Source organism: Manihot esculenta, chromosome 17 (assembly GCF_001659605.2).
Source record: "Manihot esculenta cultivar AM560-2 chromosome 17, M.esculenta_v8, whole genome shotgun sequence".
Lineage (NCBI taxonomy): Eukaryota > Viridiplantae > Streptophyta > Magnoliopsida > Malpighiales > Euphorbiaceae > Manihot > Manihot esculenta.
Window position 1 is genome coordinate 17121990 of NC_035177.2, and position 16069 is coordinate 17138058.

The window sequence follows — 16069 nt, forward strand, 5'->3', positions numbered from 1 at the left end:
CTAACTGCTCTGAGGTAATCAAATGGATCATCTCCCGTGTTATATTTCGGAGCATCCAATTTCAAGTACTCCGTCATTTGAACTTTACCTCCAAATGAGCTAGGTTCATGTCTGTCAACAACAGGGGCTACTGGTTCTGTTTGTGGTGGTGGAGGTACTGGTTCATTTATTTCTGGGTGTGCTGCACTTGGATGTATAGGGGAGGGTGGATACATAGGATATGGTGGATATGATGGGTAATAATGAGGATATGGCATATATGGCATGTATGTAGGATATGGGTCAAAGCGAGAGTACTCCGACATACCCTCCATCGGATACTCTGGATCCTGAAACACAGCTGGATAATCAAATCCTGAGGCCTGACCACCTCCCATAGATTCTCCCATACCTTCATCCATAGACGGATCAGTCTCCATAGCCTCCCTCTCTTCCTCTGATCTTCCTCCCCTAGCTGTTCCTCTTCTGCTCTCGTCGACAGACCTTCTCGGGTCTATTGACGTACCTTCCCTGCTAGATCTCTGAGACCTTGCCCTTGGCAATGCAGGAGGACGAGCAGCTGGTCTCTCATTCTCTGGTGGGACTCCAGTCAATCGAGCTGATCGACGAGTTCCTCGCATCTTTACTCTGGAAACATAACATATAACATACCACTTTAGCACATAAACATCACATATCAATCATACACATACAACACTCATAGCAAATCATAGCAGATAGGACTCAAGACCCTATCCTAGTGGACATGATTTCCTATTGTGCTTGACCACTTCTAACCTGTCTGAGCCCAACACTGTCTCTATAGGTCCGATCATGTGAACCTAGGGCTCTGATACCAATCTGTAACGACCCCAAAATGGACCGTCACCGGCGCTAGGATTCAGGTCGGCTTAAGGCCGCCAGAACCCGTAGCAAGCCTGCTATACTCTCTGTGTACCTGTAAATCTCATACATGATCATACATTTTTTGTGAAAATAAAACTCTTTTCTGAACCAAGGCTTAACCTGTGCATGCACTATCTCTGTACTCTGTACTCATGTACTCTGTACTCTGTATCCCTGACTAGAGCTTGCTCTAGATGGGTTACTCGTACCGGTTAAGCCTGGTTTTCACATACAGGAAAACATATATACATATACAGATCATGTACAAAACATACATCACTAGGTCACTAGGTCAAGCAACAACTATTACATCTCTTTAATATTACATGTCCACTCTAAGCTATTACAGATCTCTTTACTTTTCCTGTACTCTGCTGGACTGTCCCTGTACACTGTACACTGAACCTGCAAAACTGGGGGTAAGGGAGTGGGATGAGCTCTATAGCCCAGTGAGTAGAACAGTAAAACATCTCAGTAAAATATGATCTCATGGAATGCACCATATCACAGACAAGCCACATCAAGAGTAAACCTGTCACCACATAGTCCCAGTAACTCTGTGCCAGGGCGTAGAATCGAGCACCTGGTCTTCCTGTCATATATGTATATGTGTATATAACACCTCTATACTTACCATTGCCAGGGCGTAGTCAAAGGCTCCTGGACTTTGCTATACCTGCCAGGGCGTAGTCAAAGGCTCCTGGACTTCACTATACGTGCCAGGGCGTAGTCAAAGGCTCCTGGACTTCCTGTCTGAGACTATTGGATCATTCAGCATTTACTCACATCATCAAATAACAATGCAATGCAACATATTCGTGGACTAATGCAATCACCCTATGGCATAAACATGATGCATGAGATATGCTAAAAGCAATTTGTGGTTCAATTAAAAGTCATAAGTTTAGTTCCACTCACCTCCGGCTATCTGGACTGACTGACTCTGCAGGCTCTGAAACTCTGGAGCAGTACTCACTGCTGCTCTCTCTGGTTCCTCTGGTCTGTACCTATACAGATAGACTCAAATGAGGGACCAAACTACTGTATCAATACTTCTATATTAAACTCCCCAAGAAACCCCTGAAACTCACTTAACTAGCTAGGCAAAGCATGCAAAAGAAAAGCTGGACAGAACACTTTCGGCGGCAGGTTCGGCGGCCGAATGTCCTCTCCAGAGACGAAACTCAAGCACCTTCGGCGGCACCTTCGGCGGCACCTTCGGCGGCCGAATCCCCCAAACAGAGCCGAACATGCAAAAACACTCGGGGGCAAGCTGTGGCAACCAAGTCACCATGCAGGAGGTCGGCTGCCGAACCTGAGTTCATCCAGAACTCAGCTTCAACGGCAACCATCTCCTCCTTCCCTTGAACACTTTCTAACATGCATCCTTCACGACTTCAACACACATATACTCCAGTATATGTTCACAGGGGTCCAAAACTAGCTAATAACCCCAAACAACAAAACAAACATAACACATCAACATGTATACATACATAAATCATCAAAAACTACCATGACTAACCTAAGCATGCTTCTCCTTCCTTTAACCCTTCAGAAAACATCTAACCAAGGTCTAAAACTGCCCTTACCTCTGGAAACAAGAAGATACACACACTGAACAAAGGAAAAACAGATCAACCTCTCTTCAAACTCTCAAAATCTCAAAAGCGTAACTTTTGTTTCTCTCAACTCTCAACACCTTTGCAAGCACCTCAAACTGCTGTAAGAACAATCAAAAATATGGACAGATGAGTCATAAGAGACGTGGCCATTCCATGGCAAGAATCTGAGGCCAACACTTGTCAAAAAACATGACTCAGCTCACTAGCCAACTCAACCTCGGCTGCCCAATCACATGCAAGACCATGCAACGTTCGGGGGCCGAACTTGAACTTTGGAAGCCGAACATTGGGCACTTTCGGCGGCCGAACTTACCTTCGGCGGCCGAACTTGGCTCCTCTGCCTTGGCTCATTACAACTCAAACTATCACACTGTAAACCCAGAAAACACATCATAACACGTAGAAAACATAACTCCTACCCTTATATAGCATCCCAACACCCCGGATGCCATTAGACAACAGAAATTCCAGTGCCGGATTCTAGCCGGGTATTACACAGGTGAAGAAGAATCAGCAGGTGCAGAAAAATTTGCTGGTGCAGTAAATTCTGTAGCAGGGGCAGCAGCAGATCTATGAGATGGTGTTGCTGATGAAGATGGTCTTGAGGCTTGGTTCCTCAAATTTGCTTACTTCCTTAAGCTCTTGGCAGTGCGTTCTATCTCCGGATCGTAAAGAAGATTTTCTTTACGGCCAGCCCTGGTCATAAAGGAAAAATACGTTAGTTTAAATCAAGTCCCCGGCAACGGCGCCAATTTTTGATAGCGGTTGTCGAAGCCGTAAAAAATAAACCTATTAGACAATCAACAATTAATTTGCAGATAGTGGCAATAGGGTCGAACCACAGGGACTTGACACCAAAGATTTTCCTAATAATGACTAGGTAAATAAATAACAAATAAGTAAAAGAGGGGGGGTTTTGTTTTGATGATTAAATCTTAAAGAGCAAGACAAAGCAATAATTTAAATTAATGAGAATTTCCATGGGAGAAGGATTCTAGTTGAAGCATGGATCTATTTCAGTTTGTTCAGAATTGATCATTGATTGTTTAGTACTCCTATTTTAATTCAATAAACTAGTTTAGGATGTGGAAGACGCTTCTCACAATCCAAATTCCTCCTTAGTTCTAGTTCGATTAGGAAACGTTCGCTAATCAAACACTAATCAACAAATTGCCAAGGAACGTCCTTGGGGCATTTAGCATCGAACAACTGTTGACTGCATTAAGACTTAGAGAAACCCAATTCTATCCTTGCCAACCGCGTGGTCAAGTCTAGATTATGAAACTTGATTAAATGTGTGCTTAAATAATCTAAGCAATTACAGACCTAAATTATTCAAACAATTTATTACTCAAGCAATTTAAAAGCAATGGGCCCTTATTGATTATAAAAGCAAAGCAATAATTATAGAATGATCAATGTTGCATAAATATTGAAATCAAATAAGAGTTTAACAATGGAGTTTTAAATCTCCCAATTCATCACAAATATGAAATTTCCAACTTCAACTAGAAGATAATGGAGTTTAGCCACTCATGGTGGACAAAAATACACAATAGAATGAAGAAAGGAAGAGGAGAGGAGTATGCTGGATTTCTGCAGGTTTACCGAGAATGGCAGATGACGAAGAGATGCCCCTTGCTGGTTTGGAGGCTGCCCTTTTATAGCTGAAGAATTCCATCCTTCTAGGGTTTTGAAATCCCTTTTTAATTTGGCTTGTGATTCCTCTTTTGATGTTGAATTTAATTGCAACTGGAATTCCTTAGGTGAGAAACTCTTTCGTGGCTCTTGGAATTGTGTTGGTAGTGATTGAGTTGGATTTGGACTTCTGAAAATTCGAAATTCGGTTTCCTGCTGTTTTCCCGCCTCTACTGTCAATTTCTGCTGTCAAGGTGATTTGGGCAGATCACTTGCTCGATCTACCCCAATCGCTCTCTGGGATTCAGTCCAGTTTCTGTCTCTGTATCTGCGAGTGATTTGGCCAGTTTCTGCGAGTGATTTGGCCAAATCACTCTGACCCAATCACTTTTCCAGCTTTTTCTTCACTTTTTCTCCAACTTTCCAATTTCTTCCTTTTATGTAAAAACATAACAAAAACACAAATTAAGCTAGAAAAATGTGTAAATAAACAGTAATAAATATAATAAAAATGTGGTTAAATTATGCTTGATCAAAGCACGAGTTGAATTATCCCACCCATGACCTAGAGATGGCGGCAGTTATCTTTGCACTCAAGATGTGGAGGCATTACCTTTATGGGGTTAAATGCGAGATCTTCACAGATCACAAGAGTTTGCAGTACATCTTGAGTCAGAAAGAGCTGAATTTGAGGCAGAGAAGATAGGTAGAACTGCTCAGTGACTACGATTGTAGGATCCAGTATCATCCGGGTAAGGCGAATATTGTGGCAGACGCCCTAAGCCAGAAATCACTTGGCAGTTTGTCCCACATAGCAGCAGGGAGAAGACCAGTGGTGATGGAGTTTTATAAGTTCATCGACGAAGGGCTACAGCTAGAATTGTCTGGTACGGGTGCGTTGGTAGCATAGATGAGAGTGACACCAGTGTTTCTGGAGCAGGTGGTTCAGAAACAGCATGAGGACCCTGAGTTAGTAAAAATTGCCAGGACTGTTCAGTCAGGCAACAGTGCAGAGTTCAGATTTGACAACAAAGGGATTCTCCGCTATGGGAATCGACTATGTGTACCAGAGGACATCAATCTGAAAGAAGACATTATGAGGGAAGCTCATAATGCAAGGTACAGTGTTCACCCTGGAGCCACCAAGATGTATCAGGATCTGAAAAAGGTATATTGGTGGCCCGCAATGAAGAAAGAAGTGGCACAGTTTGTGTCCGCCTATGAGGTTTGCTAGAGGGTGAAACTAGAACATCAAAAGCCGGCTGGAATGCTTAACCCACTGCCGATTCCAGAGTGGAAATGGGAGAACATAGCTATGGATTTTGTAGTGGGCTTACCGGCAGCGTCCAACAGGTTAGACTCCATATGGGTGATTGTGGACAGACTGACTAAATCTGCTCACTTCATTCCTGTTAGGAGTAGTTATTCTATGGATAAGTTGGCACAGGTTTATGTGGAAGAGATAGTAAGGTTGCATGGAGTTCCAGTGTCTATAATATCAGATAGAGGACCTCAGTTCACCTCCAGGTTTTGGCGGAGTTTACAGAGTGCTATGGGCACAAGGTTGGATTTTAGCACTGCTTTCCATCCTCAGACTAATGGACAGTCAGAGAGGACCATCCAGACCATAGAGGATATGCTCAGAATGTGTGTGTTAGATTTTGGCGGTTCTTGGAGGCAGCATCTACCTTTGGTGGAGTTTGCCTACAATAACAGCCATCATGCTAGCATAGGGATGGATCCTTATGAAGCATTGTATGGGAGGAAGTGCAGATCACCTGTTTGCTGGGAAGAAGTGGGAGAGAAGGCTCTTGCAGGGCCAAAGTTAGTAGAGATTACCAGCAGAGTGGTGCCCATTATCAGAGAGAGAATCAGAACTGTTGTTAGCAGACAGAAAAGCTATGCAGATATCCGCCGGAAACAGATAGAGTTTCAGGAGGGGGATATGGTGTTGCTGAAGGTGTCTCCAATGAAGGGAGTGGTTCGTTTTGGGAGAAAGGATAAGCTAGCTCCACGATACATTGGACCCTTCGAGATCTTGCAGAAGATCGAAAATGTGTCGTATAAGCTGGATTTACCTGCTTCTATGGAAAGAATTCACCCGGTGTTCCATGTTTCTATGCTACGGAAGTTTGTGTCAGATCCGAGTAAGGTTCTTAGTGAGCCTGATGCAGAGATCCTTGGAGATATCACCTATGTAGAGCAGCCAGTGCGGATCCTAGACACGCATATCAGGCAGCTGAGGAACAAAGAAATTCTGATGGTGAAAGTCCTTTAGAACCACCACAACCTAGAAGAATGCACCTGGGAGACACGGGAGTCTATGCTCCAGCAATATCCATATTTGTTTTGAGGTTAGGTTTCCTCCTTTTATGTGTTTAATTGTTTGAGGAACATTCGAGGACAAATGTTCTTAAGGGGGGGAGAATGTAATACCCGGCTAGAGTCCAGCATCAGAATTCTACTTTCCGGTGGAATCTAGGATGTCGGAATCCGCTAGAAGGGTAAGAATTATGTTTTTCTAAAGTATTTTAGTGTGTTTTATAGTTTTAAAGTGAAAAGGAAATGAGTTTTTGAAAGAAAAGAACTAAGGAAGAAATGCCAGGTTAGGCCGCCGAAAGTGAGGTTCGGCCGCCGAACATGCATGAGTTTGGAATCACGATAGGCCGCCGAAGGTGGTCTGGCCAGCCACCTATAAAAGGCCCTCAGGCGGTGAATGGATAAGAATTACTTTTCATTTCACAAACAGAGGTGAGACCATGTCTTCCTTGGGTAATCTTCATTTTTTCTTCAAATCTTGCAAAGTTTTGATAAGTTTTAATGTTGTTTTGAAGCTTTTGAGCTAAAAACTCAAGTTTTGAAGTTTGGAGACTTTGGGAGAAAGTTGCTCCATATCTCCATGTTAGGATCGTCTATCCTCTCGTTTTTAAGAGGTAAGTGAAGATCCTTAACTTCTTTTCATGATTTGTGAAGGTTTTATGGAGTTTTATGGATAGAGATGCATGATTAGGTTAAATAGTTTTTTTGGTGGTTTATTGATGAAAGCATGTATATGTGTTGTGTTGTGTTGTTTGTTGGGGTTTTAAGGTAGTTTTGGACCCTTTTGTGCATATACTTGAGTATATGTATGCTTAAGAGTTGTGGTTTGCATGTTTGGATAAGGTTTGGAGGGGTTTGGCATGAGGCAGAGCAAGGTTATGCCTTACTGGAGAACCCAGTTTCGGCCGCCGAAGGAAGGTTCGGCCGCCGAACATCCTAAGGAGGTGGTTTCGGTTGCCTAAGCTTGCCCCCGAAAGTTTGGACTTTCGACTCTGGAGGGGGGTTTCAGCCGCCGAAGGTGCCGCTGAAGGTTAGGGACTTTCGGCCGCCGAACCTGCCGCCGAAAGTGCCCTGTTCAGCCTACTTTTGCATGTTTTACTTGATTGTTTTAGGATGTCTGAGGGGGTTTTTGGGGAGTATTATAAAGTTAGTTTTGAGTTAGTTTGGTCCCTCATTTGAGTCCACCTGTGTAGGAATGGACCAGAGGAACTGAAGAGAACAGCAGTGGGCACTGCTTCAGAGTTTGCAAAGTCAGTTCAGAGGTAGCCAGAGGTGAGTGGAACTAAACTTAAATCTTTTTAATTGAGAACTCGAATGCTTTTAGTATGTTTCATGCATCATGATTATGCAATAGGTTGATTGCATTAGAATTCACGAATATGTTGCATTGCATTATATGTTATTGATGTGGATGAGAGTGGATGATCCATTAGTCTCTGAGAAAGACCAGGTGCCCATTCTACGCCCTAGCACGGTATATGAGGAAGACCAGGTGCCCATTCTATGCCCTGGCACGAGTTATGAGGTAAGACAGGAAGACCAGGTGCCCATTCTACGCCCTGGCACGTGAGAGGCGTCGGGGCTATTGGTGACATGTTAATCCTTGCTGTGAATTGTCTGTGATATGATGCATTTCATTTGAGCATGTTTAATAACATGTTTTACTGTTCTACTCACTGGGCTATAGTAGCTCATCCCTCTCCCTTAACCCCAGTTTTGCAGGATCAGAGTGCAGGGGGAGTTTAGTGGAGGCATGAAGAGTAAAAGAGTTTTGTAATAACATAGTGTGGACATGTATTATTTGTAAAGCGATGTATGAGTATTGTATAGAGTTGAGTAGTGTGCTTGACCCATTTGTATTGTAAATCCCTTTTGTACACTTGGTCTGTTTATTTTTATGTAAATGTTTTGATGAGTGTGAAAAACCAGGCTTAACACAGTATGAATTTAACCCGTCTAGGGCATGGATGAGAGCTCTAGTAAGGGGTTACAGAGATAGTGCATGCACAGGTTGAGCCTTGGTACAGAGTACAGTTTTTTTATTTTTTTTACAGAAAATGCATGACCATGTATAGGATTTTACGGGTACTCAGAGAGTATAGCAGGCTTACTACGGGTCCCGACGACCTTAAGTCGATCCGGATCCTAGTGCCGGTGGCGGTCCGTTTTTTGGGTCGTTACAGATTGGTATCAGAGCCCTAGGTTCATATGGTCGTATCTATAGAGAGTGTCGGGCTCATAGAGGTTAGAGGAGGTCAAGCACAATAGGAAATCATGTCCACTAGGATAGGATGTTGAGTCCTGTCTATTTGATGTTGTGAAATGCCATGATGTATGCATGTGCATTGTTGATATGTGATGTTTTTATATGCTGATGTATGCTGTTATGTGTTGTTTTCCAGAATTAAGATGAGAGGAACTCGTCGATCTGCACGATTGACTGGAGTCCCACCATAAAGTGAAGGTACAGCTGCTCGTCCTCCTGCGTTGCCAAGGGCGATGTCTCAGAGATCAAGCAGGGAGGGTACGTCAAGGGACCCTAGAAGGTCTTTAGACGAGAGCATAAGAGGTACAGATAGAGGAGGGAGGTCAGATGAAGTGAGGGAGGCTATGGATGTGGATCAGTCAAGAGATGAAAGTATGGGTATGGACAGGTCTGAAGAGAGTATGGGAGAGTTTCAAGGAGGCGCTCAGGCCTCAGGGATTGGTTATCCACCCTTTCCACAGGGCCCGGGGTATCCGATGGGGGGTACGTCGGATTACTCTAGCTTTGCCCCATATCCTACTTACATGCCTTATATGCCTTATCCTCCATTTTATCCACCATATCCCATGTATCCACCTTCACTTTTCCATCCAAGTGCAGCATACCCAGAGCCAAGTGATACAGCACCTCCTCCACCACCAGAACCAGTAGCCCCTGTTGTCCAAGTACCTCAACCTAGCTTAGCTGGGGAAAGTAAAGTGAAAATGACAGAGTACCTGAAATTGGATGCTCCTAAATTCAATACAGGAGATGATCCATTTGAGTACCTCAGAATGGTGAAGATGATAACCGCTGAGTTGGGAGCTGATGATAGCAGAGCCATTGAAATGGCGGGATTCACACTGAAGTGTAAGAAAGCTCGAGAGTGGTTCAAGAATTATGTGGACCCCAGGTTGGACAGCATGTCATGGGGAGAGTTCGCCAATGAGTTTGCTGGGTGGGCTTTTCCTGACAGTTCCAGCGAGATGAAAGTCATAGAATTTGAACAGTTAAGGCAGACGGAAGAGATGAGTGTCGATGAATTTACAGATAAATTCATGGATTTGCTTCAGTATGTGGGTCAGGCTTATAACACTGACCAGAAGAAGGCAAGGAGATAGACTATGAGACTGCATCCCAGGTATTCCTCCTTGATTCTTCCAGCAAAGAAAGAGAGTTTCCACTCTATAGTGGATGCCGCCAGGAAAATGGAGGCAAGTGCCATCATTCAGGGGACAGTTAAACAGTCTAAGGCACACTCTTTAGGATCTAAGTTCGATTCCTCTTCTTAGAGTACAGCAGCTGCGGGCAGCAAGAGATGGGGAAAGGCAAAAGTTAAAAAGAACAAGTTCTGGAGCAAGATCAAGTCTGGTCTGGGAATGGGTAGTGGCTCAAGCTCTGGCACAGATAGTCCAGTCTGTATGAGATGTGGGAGATCACACAGAGGAGCTTGTCGGTTGGGATCTACAGCTTGCTATAACTGTGGATAGGAAGGGCATTTTGCATGGGAATGTCCGCAAGTGACCTTAATGGCACCATCCCAGCAGATGACTTCTAGCAGTGTGGTCCAGTCAGCAGCTTCAGCTATGCCTCAGAGTAGTGGCAGAGGTAGAGGGAGAGGGTTAGCCTCTTCTTCAGCAGCAGGTACCCGAGGTGGAGGTCCGGTAGCCCCAGCACGGATTTTCACTGTGACACAGGAGGAGGCAAACACGTCGAACACAGTGGTGTCAGGTAACCTCATCATTGGATGTTCTGATGTGTATGCTTTGATGGACCCCGGTGCTTCTCATTCCTTTATTGCTTCTAGAGCCGTGGAGAGTTTGGGTCTGATAATCTCTGGATTGGAGTGTCCTCTCTGGGTCAGTCAAATGTGACCCATCAGTGACAGAGTCAGTTTGTCGTTTCAGTCCAGTGTTCATCGAGGGTAGATGCCTTCCAGCTGACCTGGTGGTTCTAGATTTGACATATTTTGATGTCATTCTAGGGATGGATTGGCTATCTACCTTTTTGGTTATCCATAATTTTACAACTGTAGATAGTGGTAAAAGGATCGAATCCACAGAGAACTGATACTCACCTACTTTTTCTTATCAAGAATAAGTACATAAACTGAAAATAAATAAAAGGGGGGGGGGTTGAGTTTGATTAACTAAACTAGAATTAAAAATAGCAAAGTAAAGCAAATTATAAAGTAAAGAGAATTCAATAATGAGAAAAGCATGGTTGAAGAATTGGATCCACTTCAGTTGTTTGGGATTGATCATTGACACTTATATTCTTTTATTTGACTCAATAAATTAGTTATGGAGGTGGAAGACGCTTCTCACCACCATATCCCTCCTTAAGCATAGATTAACTAGGAAACGTTCTCTAATTAATCACTAACCAACAAGTTGCCAAGGAACATCCTTGGGGCTTTCAGCATCATACAACTGTCAATTGCATTAAGAAATAGAGAGACCTAATTCTAGCTACTCAAACGTATGGTGATCTTGCTAGATTATACAATTTCCTTGGTTTTGTAATACCCGGCTGGAGTTCGACATCGGAATTCTACCTTCCGGTGGAATCTAGGATGTCGGTCTTCTCTAGAAGGGTAGGATTTATGTTTTTCTAAAGTATTTTAGTATGTGTTATAGTTTTAAAGTGAAAAAGGAATGAACTTTGAAAGAAAAGAACCAAGGAAGAAATGCCAGGTTCGGCCGCCAAAAGTGAGGTTCGGCCGCCGAACATGCATGAGTTTGGAATCACGCTTAGGCCGCCGAAGGTGGTCTAGCCAGCCACCTATAAAAGGCCCTCAGGCGGTGGATGGATAAGAACGACTCTTCCTTTCACTGTCAAAGGTGAGACCATGTCTTCCTTGGGTTTTCTTCATGTTTTCATCAAATCTTGCAAAGTTTTGATAAGTATTAAAGTTGTTTTGAAGCTTTTGAGCTAAAAACCCAAGTTTTGAAGTTTGGAGACTTTAGGAGAGAGTTGCTCCATATCTCCACGTTTGGATCGTTCATCTTCTTGTTTTCAACAGGTAAGTGCAGATCCTGAGCTTCTTTTTATGATTTACGGAGGTTTTTATGGAATTATGGGAAGAGATGCATGATTAGGTTAAATAGGGTAGTTTTGGTGTTTTTGTGATGAAAGCATGTATATATGTGTGATGTGTTGTTTGTTGGGGTTTTAAGGTAGTTTAGGACCCCTTTGTGCATATACTTGAGTATATGTATGTTGAGAAGTTGTGGTTTGTGTGTTTGGGTGAGAGTGGAGAGGTTTGGCATGAGGCAGAGCAAGGTTCTGCCATACTGGAGAACCCAGCTTCGGCCGCCGAAGGAAGGTTCGGCCGCCGAACATGCTGAGGAGGTGGCTTCGGCTGCCTAAGCTTGCCTATGCTTGCCCCCGAAAGTTTGGACTTTTGGCTCTGGAGGGGGTTTCGGCCGCTGAAGGTGCTGCCGAAGGTTAGGGACTTTCGTCTCTGGAGAGGACTTTCGGCAGCCGAAGTGTCGCCGAAAGTGCTTGAGGTTCGGCTCTGGAAGGGACTTTCGGCCGCCGAACCTTCCGCCGAAAGTGCCCTGTCCAGTCCTCTTTTGCATGCTTTATGTGCTAGTTTTAGGATGGTTTAGAGGGGTTTTGGGGAATTTCATAGAGATGTTTTTGAGCTAGTTTGGTCTCTCATTTGAGTCCACTTGTGTAGGAACGGACCAGAGGAACCGAAGAGATCAGCAGTGAGCACTGTGTCTGAGTTTGCAGAGTCAGTTCAGAGATAGCCAGAGGTGAGTAGAATTAAACTTAATCTTTTTAATAAAGAAAGTGAATGCTTTTAGCATATTTCATACATCATGATTGTGCAATAGGATGCTTGCATTAGACTTCACGAATATGTTGCATTGCATTTATAATTGTTGGTGTAGGTGATGGTGGATGATCCAGTAGTCCCTGAGTAAGACCAGGACCCCACTCTACGGCCTGGCACGGTAGAAAGACCAGGACCCCATTCTACGGCCTGGCACGAGTTTAGGATGTCGGGACTATTTGGGGACATGATCACCTGAGATGATGTGAATTGTCTGTGTTGTGATGCATTTCATGAGAGCATGTTTATTAACATGGATTTTACTGTTCGACTCACTGGGCTATAGTAGCTCATCCCACTCCCTTAACCCCAGTTTTACAGGATCAGAGTGCAGGGGAAGTCTAGAGAAGGCTGGAAGAGTACAAGAGTTTTGTAATAGCATAGTGTGGACATGTAATATTTAGAAATCGATGTATAGAATTCAGTAGTGTGCTTGACCTATTTGTATTGTAAATCCTTTTTTATGCTTGGTCTGTTTATTTTATACAACTCTTTTGCTGAATGTGAAAAACCAGGCTTACTATATTGTGTGGACCCAACTAGGGCTTATGATGAGGGTTCTAGTAAGGGGTCTGTGCACAGAGTACTGAGTACAGAGTTCGTGCATGCACAGGTTGAGCCTTGGTACAGAGCAGAGTTTTTATGTTTTTACAGAAAATGCATGACCATGTATGGGATTTTACAGGTATTCAGAGAGTATAGGAGGCTTGCTATGGGTCCTAGCGACCTTAAGTCGACCCGGATCCTAGCGCCGGTGGCGGTCCGATTTTCGGGTCGTTACAGATTGGTATCAGAGCCCTAGGTTCATATGGTCGGACCTATAGAGAGTGTCGGGCTCATAGAGGTTAGAGGAGGTCAAGAACAATAGGAAATCATGTCCACTAGGATAGGATGTTGAGTCCTGTCTATTGATGCTGTGAAATGCCATGATGTATACATGTGCATTATTTGATATGTGCAGTTTATATGCTGATGTGTTATGCTATGTATTGTTTTCCAGAGTTAAGATGAGAGGAACTCGTCGATCTGCACGATTGACTGGAGTCCCACCAGAAAGTGAAGGTATAGATGCTCGTCCTCCTGTGTTGCCAAGGTCGAGGTCTCAAAGGTCAAGCAGAGAGGGCACGTCAAGGGACCCTAGAAGGTCTGTTGACGAGAGCAGAAGAGGAACAGTTAGAGGAAGGAGGTCAGAGGAAGTGAGGGAGGCTATGGAGGTTGACGAGAGCAGAGATGAAAGCATGAGTATGGACAGGTCTGAAGAGGGTATGGGAGAATCTCATGGAGGCGCTCCGGCCTCGGGGTCTGGTTATCCACCCCATTATCCACCCTTTCCACAGGGCCCGAGGTATCCGATGGGAGGTACGTCGGATTACTCTAGTTTTGCCCCATATCCTCCTTATCCTTCCTTTTACCCACCATATCCCATGTATCCACCCTCACCTATCCATCCAAGTACAGCATACCCAGAGCCAAGTGATACAGTACCTCCTCCACCACCTGAACCAGTAGTCCCTGTTGTCCAAGCACCGCAACCTAGCTCATCTGGGGGAAGCAAGGTGAAAATGACAGAGTACCTGAAGTTGGATGCTCCTAAATTCAATACGGGAGATGATCCATTTGAGTACCTCAGAACGGTTAAGATGATAACCGATGAGTTGGGAGCTGATGATAGTAGAGCCATTGAAATGGCAGGGTTTACTCTAAAGTGTAAAAAAGCTCGAGAGTGGTTCAAGAATTATGTGGAACCCAGGTTGGACAGCATGTCATGGGGAGAGTTCACCAATGAGTTTGCTGGGTGGGCTTTTCCTGACAGTTCCCGGGAGATGAAAGTCATAGAATTTGAACAGTTGAGGCAGACGGAAGAAATGAGTGTTGATGCATTTACATATAAGTTCCTGGTGTTGCTTCAGTATGTGGGTCAGGCTTATGACACGGACCAGAAGAAGGCAAGGAGATATACTATGAGACTGCATCCTAGGTATTCCTCCTTGATTCTTCCAGCAGAGAAAGAGAGTTTCCACTCTATAGTGGATGCTACCAGGAAGATGGAGGCTAGTGCTATTATTCAGGGGACAGTGAAACTGTCTAAGGCACAGTCTTCAGGATCCAAGCGAGAATCCTTTTCTCAGAGTACAGCAGCAGCGGGCAGCAAGAGATGGGGAAAAGCAACAGTTAAAAAGAATAAGTTCTGGAGCAAGAGTTAGTCTGGTCTGGGGTTTGGTAGTGGCTCAAGTGCTGGCACAGATAGTGCAGTGTGTCCTAGATGTGGGAGATCACACAGCGGAGCTTGTCGGTTGGGATCTACAGCTTGTTTTAAATGTGGGCAGGAAGGGCATTTTGCTCGAGAATGTCCGCAAGTGACCTTTATGGCACCATCCCAGCAGATGAGCTCAGGCAGTGTGGCACCGCCAGTAGTTTCAGCCATGCCTCAGAGTAGTGGAAGAGGTAGAGGGAGAGGGTCAGCCTCTTCTTCAGCAGCAGGTTCCCGAGGTGGAGGTCCGGTAGCCCCAGCACAGATTTTCACTGTGACTCAGGAGGAGGCAAACACGTCGAACACAGTGGTATCAGGTAACCTCATCATTGGGTGTTCAGATGTGTATACTTTGATGGACCCCGGTGCTTCTCACTCTTTTATTGCTTCGAGAGCCATAGAGAGGTTGGGTCTGATGATCTCTGAGTTAGAGTGTCCTCTCTGGGTCAGTGGACCCAAATGTGACCTTGTCGCTTCAGTCCAGTGTTCATAGAGGGTAGATGCCTTCCAGCTGACCTTGTGGTTCTAGATTTGACGGATTTTGATGTCATTCTAGGGATGGATTGGCTATCTACATATGGTGCTACCTTGGACTGCAGAGACAAGGTAGTTAGTCTCAGAGACCAGGATGGGTCAGAGTGTGTCTTCAGAGGAGACAGGAAGGGGACACCTAGAGGTTTGATTTCAGCCCTTCAGGCTCGTCGTTTGCTTCGGAGGGGTTGTCAGGGGTTTCTAGCTCATGTGAGGGAGCTAGATAGTCAGGTTAGAGAACCAGCCTCAATACAAGTAGTCCGAGAATTTCCAGATGTCTTCCCAGACGAGCTTCCAGGACTACCATCTGATAGGGAGATAGAGTTTGAAATAGAATTGCTGCCTGGTACCAGACCTATCTCTATTCCTCCCTACAGGATGGCGCCAACAGAATTAAAAGAGTTGAAAGAACAGCTACAGGAATTGGTAGATAAGGGTTTCATTCGCTCTAGTACCTCACCTTGGGGTGCTCCAGTGTTGTTCGTCAGAAAGAAGGATGGATCCCTCAGACTTTGTATCGACTACAGGCAGTTGAACAAGGTCACTACCAAGAATAGGTATCCCCTACCTAGGATCGATGATCTATTCGACCAGCTAGCTAGAGCATGTTGTTTTTCTAAAATAGAGCTGAGATCTGGGTATCATCAGTTGAAAGTCGGAGAGGCAGATGTGCCAAAGACAGCTTTCAGGACCAGATATGGGCATTATGAGTTCGTAGTAATGCCGTTCGG